At 35.4% G+C, this 9,052-nt stretch overlaps 1 long non-coding RNA gene across 1 annotated transcript; it reads left to right on the forward strand.

Annotated features, from left to right (window-relative positions):
- Positions 1–4,438: 4,438 nt before the first annotated feature.
- On the forward strand, positions 4,439–8,699 carry LOC138829951 (uncharacterized). The gene is made up of 3 exons (XR_011372810.1): positions 4,439–4,527; positions 4,897–4,960; positions 8,594–8,699. It is a non-coding gene; the product is annotated as an uncharacterized lncRNA (long non-coding RNA).
- Positions 8,700–9,052: the final 353 nt, after the last annotated feature.

The raw sequence follows: 9,052 nt of genomic DNA on the forward strand, positions 1-9,052 counted from the left end.
AAGATAGTAGCATAACAGTTTGAGAAGTATTCCCTTATAATGTTCTGAATCGTGATTGTTTCTGTGGTGATATTTCCATTCTCAACTCTGAGTTTATTTATTTAGGTGTGTTATCTTCTTTTTCTGAGATTTGCAAAGGGTCTGTCAGTTTTGTTAATTTTTTCCGAAGAAACAACTGATTGTTTTATGGAGTGTTTCTATTGTTTTGTTTTGTTATTTTTGGATTCTAATTCATTTAATTCTGATTTAATTTAAGTTTTTTTCTATCTACTGGATTGGGGTTTATCTTTCTGCTCTTTTTCAAGGAGGTTCATATGTCTCATTCAATTATTGGTTTTAGATCTCTCCAATTTGTTGATGTAAGAACTCAGAGCTATAATCATGAACATTTGAATTTCCTTTCTAATCTCGTCCATGAGCCACGGGTGGTTCAAGAGTGTGTTGTTCAGCCCCCATGTATTACCGGACTTTCTTTGGTGGCTTTTGGTGTTGAGTTCTTGTGGTCTGAGAGAATGCAGGGCATAATTTCAGTGTTTCTGAATCTGGAGAAGTTTGCTTTGTGACCTAAAATGGAGTCTGTTTTTGAAAAAGCCCCATGTGCTTGAGAAAAATGTGAATTCTAGTGCTGGTGGGTGAAATATTCAGTAGATACCTTTTAAATTTAGTTGATCTATGCAGTTCTTTAGATTGGCAGTTTCTCTGTTGAGTTTTTGCCAAGTTGATGATAGATAGATAGATAGATAGATAGATAGATAGATAGATAGATAGATAGATAGATAGATAGATGGATAGATAGTGGGGATAGTGCTGTGTTAAAGTCCCCAGGAATTAATGTCTTTGGATCTATATGAGACTTGAGGGAAAGTAGTGTTTCTTGGATAAATTTGGTGCTCTGTTATTTAACGAATAGGTATTTAGAATGTTAATATCCACCTGAAGGAGAGATCTCTTAATTAGTATGTAGAACCTTCTTTATTGATCCTCACTAATTTTAATTTGAAATCTATTTCATCAATACAAGTATTGAAATTTCCACCTGTTAATGGGGGCTCTTTGCTTGGTAGATTTTATTCCAGCCTTTCACTTTCAAAATATGTTTGGACTTATGGGCAAGTTGTGACTCCTGAAGGCAACAGATACAAGATTCCTGCTTTTTAATTCAACTACTCCTGGCACTGTGGCTACGTGTTGAAGTACTTGCCTAGAATGCATGAAGCCCTGGGTTCAATTCTTCAGTACCACATACCTGTAAATGCCAGAAATCGTGCTGTGGCTCAAACGGTAGAGAGATAACCTTTAGCAAAACAGCTCAGGAACAGTGTCTGGGCTCTGAGTTCAAGCCCCAGGATTAGCAAAAATAAATAAATAATTTTCTTTAATTCAACTACTTAGTTTATGTCCCTTAATTGGAGAGTTAAGTCCATTGATATTGAGAGTTAGGACTAAAAGGTGTTTGGTAGTTCCTGCCAAACTTTCCACCTTCTTGGGGGCTGCAATAACTGGGTTCTTCTTATGGTTCTTGGATTCTCAGTTTGGGTGCAGTTTCTTTAGACTTCATTTTGGTCTTGTTGGTTTTCTATGGGTAGTACATCTTTAAGTATCTTTTGTAGGGATGGTTTGGTTGAGATCTATTGTTTCACTTTTTCTTTGCTATGGGAGATTTTTAATTGACCTTTGGTTATGAAGGAGAGTTTGACTGGGTACAGTATTCTTGGTTGGTAGTTCTTTAATTTTAGGGCATGGAATACATAATTCCAGGCTCCTCTTGGTTTAATTGTCTCTGCTGAGAAAGCTGAGGTTATTCTAATTGGGTCCCTTTATGGGTGATTTATCTTTTCTCCTTGATATCTTCAAGGATTTTCTCCTTAGTCTGAATTTTCTCCTTGGTCTCCTTGGTCTGTGCAGATTATAATGTGACAGTGGGATATCCTGTTCTGGTCTGGTCCATTTGAGGTTCTAAGTTTCTTGTATCTAAATAGGCCTATCTTTTTTCATGTTAGGGAAGTTCTCTGCTAGGATCCTGTTAAACAAATTTCTTAGACCATTAACTTCTGTCTCTAGGTGTTCCTCTACACCTATTGTCCTCAGATTAAACCTTCTGGTGGTGTCTTCCAAATACGGAATAGATCTATCATGTTTCTTGGATTCGTCTTGGTTAGTTGTGTGTTTTTCTCTCTGTTATCTAGGCTGTCTTCAATCCCTGAGATTCATTCTTCTGCATGGTGTAACCTACTGTCCAGTTTTTCTACTCTGTTTATATTGACTTTTCTTCTAATTGGTCGATTTTGGTGGCTTCCAATTCTCTGTTGCAGTTAAATTTTCGATCCTGTATGAACTTCTTTACTTTCTTAATTTGGGGACACTGTTTATACTCAAAACACTTAGTTGATTGGTTATGGTTTTCTTGGACTTACATTCATCCTGTCGAGCTTCATTTAGTGTTCCCTTTGTAGTCTGCCTGCAATCCTTCAGTTGTTAGTTTATGGATCGGTTCCTGGGACCTGCTAAATGGCAGTTTTTGTATTCTTATAAGACCTGAGTTGGAGCTAGCTGTTTGGCAAGGCCTTTGTCAGTATCAAAGATGGGAGATCTCTGGTGTGGGGGGGAGTGACAGCCTTCTCACAGGTTCTCTGAGAGGAGTGAGGATGATGTCATGGTTGTCTTCATGGGAGACTCTTGGTTCCTGTGCAGTCCTTGGTCTGTGATCTTCAGGATGAAGATTTCTGCTCCTTTTCGGTTCTTACTGGTGGTGAGTAGAATCCACTGGCCCAAAGCATCTGGTGCCCATATTCCAGAACTTGTCTATTGGTATGAAGGCCACGGCCACCATCTCCACCGCAGCCACTGCATCTGCAGCTACCAGCAAGTGCTCAGATCTGTCTCCTGGCTGGACTTTCCCTCTCTGGCCAAACTCTCTGTACTGTGATGGCACAATAGGTGTGATTCTGTAGCCTAGGACTGGTCACTGGAACACTAAAACTGCTTTCTGTGTGAGAACTTGTTTATCCTCCAGCTTCTCTTCCACCATCTTCCTCAGGTCTTCTGACATAGAGATTATAACGGGGGGTGGAGGGTAGGTACATAAAAAGAAACAAAAAAAATCATGCAGTACCTTACAAATATATTACAACAATAGCAGGACAGAAAAAAACACTTCTGTAGTTATCTTGGGTTTCATTTCTCTTATCATCTTCTCTGAACTTTTCTGCTTGTCTCAGACATATACTATTTATTAGAAAAAAGAAACTATGGGACTTATCTTTCTTGGGGCCTGTCTTACTCACTTAATATAATTTTTTTGTCTTTCCATTTCCTAACAAGGGTATTTCATTTTTCTGATGGTGTCATCGAGCAGTTTTGCCTCCTACTTTATTTTATCAATACCATCCCCTCCTTTCCACCTCCGCAACTACACACCACCCTTGCCTTAACCCTCCTTTTTAATTGTAAAGTTCATTTTTTATGATCCTATGTACATCGCTTTTGAACATTTCTGCTTGTCCTAAATATACACTAGTTATTCGAAATAAGGGAAACAATGGACCTATGTTTCTTTGGGCCTGGCTTACTTCAATCAATATAATATTTTCTGAGTCTTTCCATTTCCAAAATATTGAGCAATATCATTCTTTCTGATGGAGGTATACAATTCCATTTTGTATATATTCACCACATTTTCTTAATCCATTCATCTACTGAGGAGCTTCTGGGGTTGTTCCAAACCTTAGCTATGGAAAATAATGGTGGTAGTTTTGGTCTGGTCTTGTAAGTGATCATTTGGGTAAATGCACAAAAGTGGGATTGTTGGGTAATACAGGAGCTTTATGTGGAGTCTTTTGAGGAACTCCATACTGCTTTGGCATACAGGTTGATCCATTTTAACAATGAAATATATGAGACACTATGTTGAAAATGAACTTTACAAATTTGGTGCGTGGCAAGTAGCAGTAGAAGGAAGGAGTTGGGTAGATGGGGAGGTAAGAGGTCTTAGGGGAAAAACACAGGAGGGAGTAACACTGCCCTATAGGAAATGAACTCATTACCTTATTCATATAACTGTAATCCCTGTGTAAAATAACTTTACAATAAAAAATGTGTATTAATAAAGGAAGTACTAGCACAGTACTTATACTGTGTTGTCAAGCCCGTGGTTGATATCCTGCACAAAGTAATCTAAAAAGAGAAAATTTGAAAATGTTTCTTCATATTTAAACTTTTGTCATACAGAATCATCCTGATATTGCTGCCAAATTGGCTACTTGTCCCTTTAATGCTCGCCACCTGGTACCACGAGATCAACTCACTGAACATATTGCAACTTGTATGGACAAAATTTCTCTTGAAGATGATGTAGGTAAGCCTGATAATAAAACACAATCCAACTCAATGTAGGCCCTTTGCACCTGTATACTTCTGTGATGTTAGTTATCTCTTTGTTTGTAGATAACATCATATGGAACGAGAAACAATACAAGAGTTCTGAAAGTACATGGCAATATGTTTCCTCTGAGGAAGACTGGGATAAAGGTAAAAAGCTTGTTGAACTTTCTGTAATTTCCATTATTGAATCTCAACTTACTTTGTGCTGTTGTATGCTTTCTTCCTTTAGCAGTGAAATTAAAAATCTTTGTTCAACTTGGATTGTCTTGTATGCTAATATCAATAACATATATGATAATATGCATTCTTAACTGATTAAAAACCATGTGAAACATTTAAATGATATGTTTTTGCACATGGCTAAGGACTCATTCTTTTCAACCTTTATTATCCAGCTAAAAGTTTCTTGGAAGGCTCTTAAGGCCATCAACCTTGCTGTTTTTCTTTATCGATGTATAATGTTAGAGCCAATCTAAGCTAGCACCTCGATCAAGTATGTAATTCTCCCTTTGGCAGAATCCTTGGAAGATCCTAGCCCAAGTTTTGTTTGGGGCACAAGCAAATCATCTGGCAACAACAGGTAAAGAAAATAATTTCCTTGTGATGTCCTATTTTCTGATAAAATTCAAAGTAAAGAAATAGGATAAATGAATAAATGAATAACAAACTCTGTTCCATATACCCATATATTGTGCTCACTACAAATGAAGTTTGGATTGCTCTCTGTAATTGGTGGCAAAAGTCAAGTATAGTTTCACTAGGACCAATAAGATTGTAATCACCCAAATTACTTTAAATCAGAATTAGCTTATCTGAATGTTCTTCTCATTCTGTTATAATCAATTTAAATACGGGAAGCCATACATAACAGTATTATGTTGGGCCAACATTTTTATAACCATTTTCATGAATTCAGGATTCACTCATCACATCAATTATGATAATGTAAATGGAAGTATCTTCCACTGGTAATTGATAAATGTACAGACTTATGGGTGGGTTACCATGTCTTCCTTCTGAAATTCATTAAAGAATATTATACGAATGTCTATCTGATTTAAATTTTCTCCACAAATTAGTATAAAATATTTGAGGAGATTCTTGAGATGATTTACAATTTGCACTTTGCAAAGATACATATTAATAAAATGTATTTAGAAGTATATTTTAGCAGCAACTCATACATGATTTCATCTTTCACATTCCTGTATGAAGTATAAATATACATTGGTATGGTATAGATTGGATATTCAAAATGAGCTGTGCAACTACAAAAGTTATGCTATCTCTTTGTGATTAGTTATGACATTGTTGAAAGAATTTTAATTGCTAGAATGAACTTGTCCTTCTAGAGTCACAAAATAGATTATATTTTTGATTTTCTGGAATTTGAAAACATCAAGGCTCTCTGACATGGTAAGATGGCAAACACATTAAAAAGTGAAGAGTAATTGGCTTTTCTTGGAATTCTTCATGAGCCTTTATTTAATTTTGAATCATGTAATTAGTCTTGCTTGCCGATATGAGACCTCTTTCTTTTTATAACTGAGACAATAGATTCTAGATGTATTGATAATGTTAAGAATTTTCTCATCTGATCAGTCTAGTAAAATTAAGAAAAAAAACGCATTCAACGTAAGACCAAGGAGAATTTATGTGAGCCTGTCATCACAGTCAGGCCTCATATATTCTTCCTGTGGAAAGGTAGTAAGCATACTAAATATTTGTCTTCAATTGTCTGTTGTATGTCAAACATATTATAATATTATGTGAAGGATGAATTGGCAGTTTATATGGTAAAGATTTTGCTGAGGATGAGTAATAGTAATAGATAAATTCACCCTTTTATCTGATGATAATTTGCTAATTCATGAAGATTATAGCGAGGACTAAAACTCATCCTGTTTACAAACTGAACCTATTAATTTAGTGTTTGATCAACAGAATATATTTATTCTTTGGGTTAGGGTGTTTCTCATCCTCTCTCATGCAGAGGAAAATGAATATGTCTTGGGAAACAATTCTGAGGTAGAAAACCACACTTGAGCCAGGCCAGGTGATAATGTTAATTCTTGCATCTCGCGTGTCTGACACATAAGGATGTAATTATAGATTAATGAAGTGAAAATTTTTTTTCAGATTCATTTCTGGAATTAATTCCTTCGAATTCGATAGTATAGAGAGCATTCTCCTTAAGGAAAACCATGGTTACTCATAGACCTGCCGTGTGCATGAATATTGGGAACAAAGACGCTCAAAAGTCTTCAGCGCACTCTGGATTACAGAGAAAAGAAACCTGTTACAGGTTGCTTAGGGACCTATAAGAGGCTGAAATCTGAGGATCAGATCTCAGGAATATTTGTCAAACTCTCATCAACAATTAACCATCTAAAAACTGGGAGTGTCTCTCTAGCTCAAGTGGTAGAACATTTGAGCTCTGAAGAGCTCAGGGACCATGCCCAAGCCCAAAGTTCAATCCCAATGACCAACAAGAACAATAACCAAAGACAGGAATGTAATGTAATATGCATCAACAATGTCCCATACTGCCTGGTATTTCCAAAATCTCTGAATTTTTTCCTTCCACATAAGAGCCAGTTAGATTTTATTCACTCCCTACTCATAATATCATGTATTTTCTCTATGAATTTTAGAGTAATGTTTAATGGGGCAGTGATATTTCCTTACTTCATTGGTTATTAGAACACATAATGTGACCCAATGGGATTACTAATTCTCTTCCCTCATGCAAAAATGTCTTACTTATGGAATTATAATTTCTCTGGATCTAAACAGTAGATAAGAGTAAAGAACCTGAAAATTCATGAGAATCTGTGACAGTGTAGGAGACCAGGCTACTTGTTGATTTGTCTCTTCAAGATTTATACAACCCTAGCTTTGCCATTATAGGCACACACACACACACACACACACACACACATATGCAAATATATATGTACATTTATATATATTTATATGTGTGTGTGAGCTGATTTATGTCTGTAATCAGATATTTCTTTTACCTGTCCATTTGTAGATGCAAATTTTGTGTCTGTGTGTGTGCAAACTAAAATGTTGTACATTTTTTCCTACTCTGTTTCAACACCTATAAGTCGATGCTGGGCACATTACTATGTTTTGTGTAATTGAAAAGTGAGGGTATTTTTCCTGCCTTCAATTCTTGATTTTGCTCAGTCATGACAAAAATTAATAACAGGTTATCATGGATTTTTTCATGTGTCTTCGATTGATCCCTAAGCTCGATCCAAGTGATATTTTCCAAACGTTGGTATGTCCCTGGCATATAATTCTCATAACCATACATATTTGAGAAAGCAGTGTTAATGTAGGAACGTTACCCTTAGTTAATGGAAATTTTCTATGTTCATTTTAAAGTCCAATGTTTCAATGTTCATACTGAAAGGTGACATGCATATTTGTCTTAAAGGCTAATTATTTTTCTGATCTGCTGGATATATTTACCTGATACCACTCCAAAATGTCCTTGTGACTTCACAATAGCATTTGTTTTGTCCACACATAAGAATGGAAAAGCCGTTTATTTGTTTGAGGCATAGAATATGTCTTGTAACTGTACCTGAAGGTATTTGTATTGTATCCCTTCATATTTTACTAACCTACCATAAAGCATGTATCTTTTGGTAGGATAGATCTCATAAAACAATCCCTCTTTGTGGTTTGTTTTTATGCATCCATTCACAAATATTGAAATTGAGTGGTAAGTTCATTGCAATAACATTATATAGTAAAACCACTATGGATTTTCTTCCTATTTTTCTGGATGCATGATACATCCATGGTTATATTACAAGAAATCTCGTTCAGAAACTGTGCCAAGATATGGCTGAGCCTGAATGGGTGACAGAGTAAATTTTGAAGAACTGGAAAATAATCGCTGAAGTATCAGATTGGCTAGCGTCATATTTCAAATGTGCAATGAAGTTTGAATGTGTTGAGGCAGAGAGTGTCCAAGTGTAATTTGTGAGGTTTGTATTCAACGATCAAATTTCAATGGAAAGGGAAGTGGAAGTAAGTAAGAAATTTTTTGAAAATAGCTGATGATGTGCTCTCATTAGTTTTTGAATATCTCTCGAACTGCAAGTGAAGTTCTTGTTTATATACAAAGTACAACTATATATATTCTAGTGTTCTCCACAGAAAGTAAAATAATGTTTTTTCTATTTCTTTGCAGGAAACATTCTATGAACAAACCATGAGTTCAAACCATTTCTCATTGTTTCATTTACATTTTACATTTATTAATATATTGTGATGCTCACTCAACCAAATGAATTCATTTTAACGTCTACTACCAATTAAATCTCTATTCACCCTTATCTTGAATACAGAAGCAAAGCCGGGTGTTTATGTCCTTATTGGATTTCACCATGTCACTATCCACATAGACATGGTAATGTTGGAATATAGAAACTCCAATAATTACATCAAAATCTACATTTGTTTCCCAATAGAGAACAAATCATAATTCATTGTTTTTACGTTTGCCTGTGAATATCATCTTCCAATTCATATATTGATATAATTGGATATATTGTATAATGAATACATAAAAACTGTAATGGTATTAGTCCTCTTATAAAAATCTTATACCAAATATGTATTCCCATATAAAATGGCCATTAAAATTTCA

This window comes from Dipodomys merriami, unplaced genomic scaffold (genome assembly GCF_024711535.1).
Source record: "Dipodomys merriami isolate MVZ:Mamm:240054 unplaced genomic scaffold, mDipMer1.0.p SCAF_18, whole genome shotgun sequence".
In the NCBI taxonomy this organism is placed as follows: Eukaryota; Metazoa; Chordata; class Mammalia; order Rodentia; family Heteromyidae; genus Dipodomys; species Dipodomys merriami.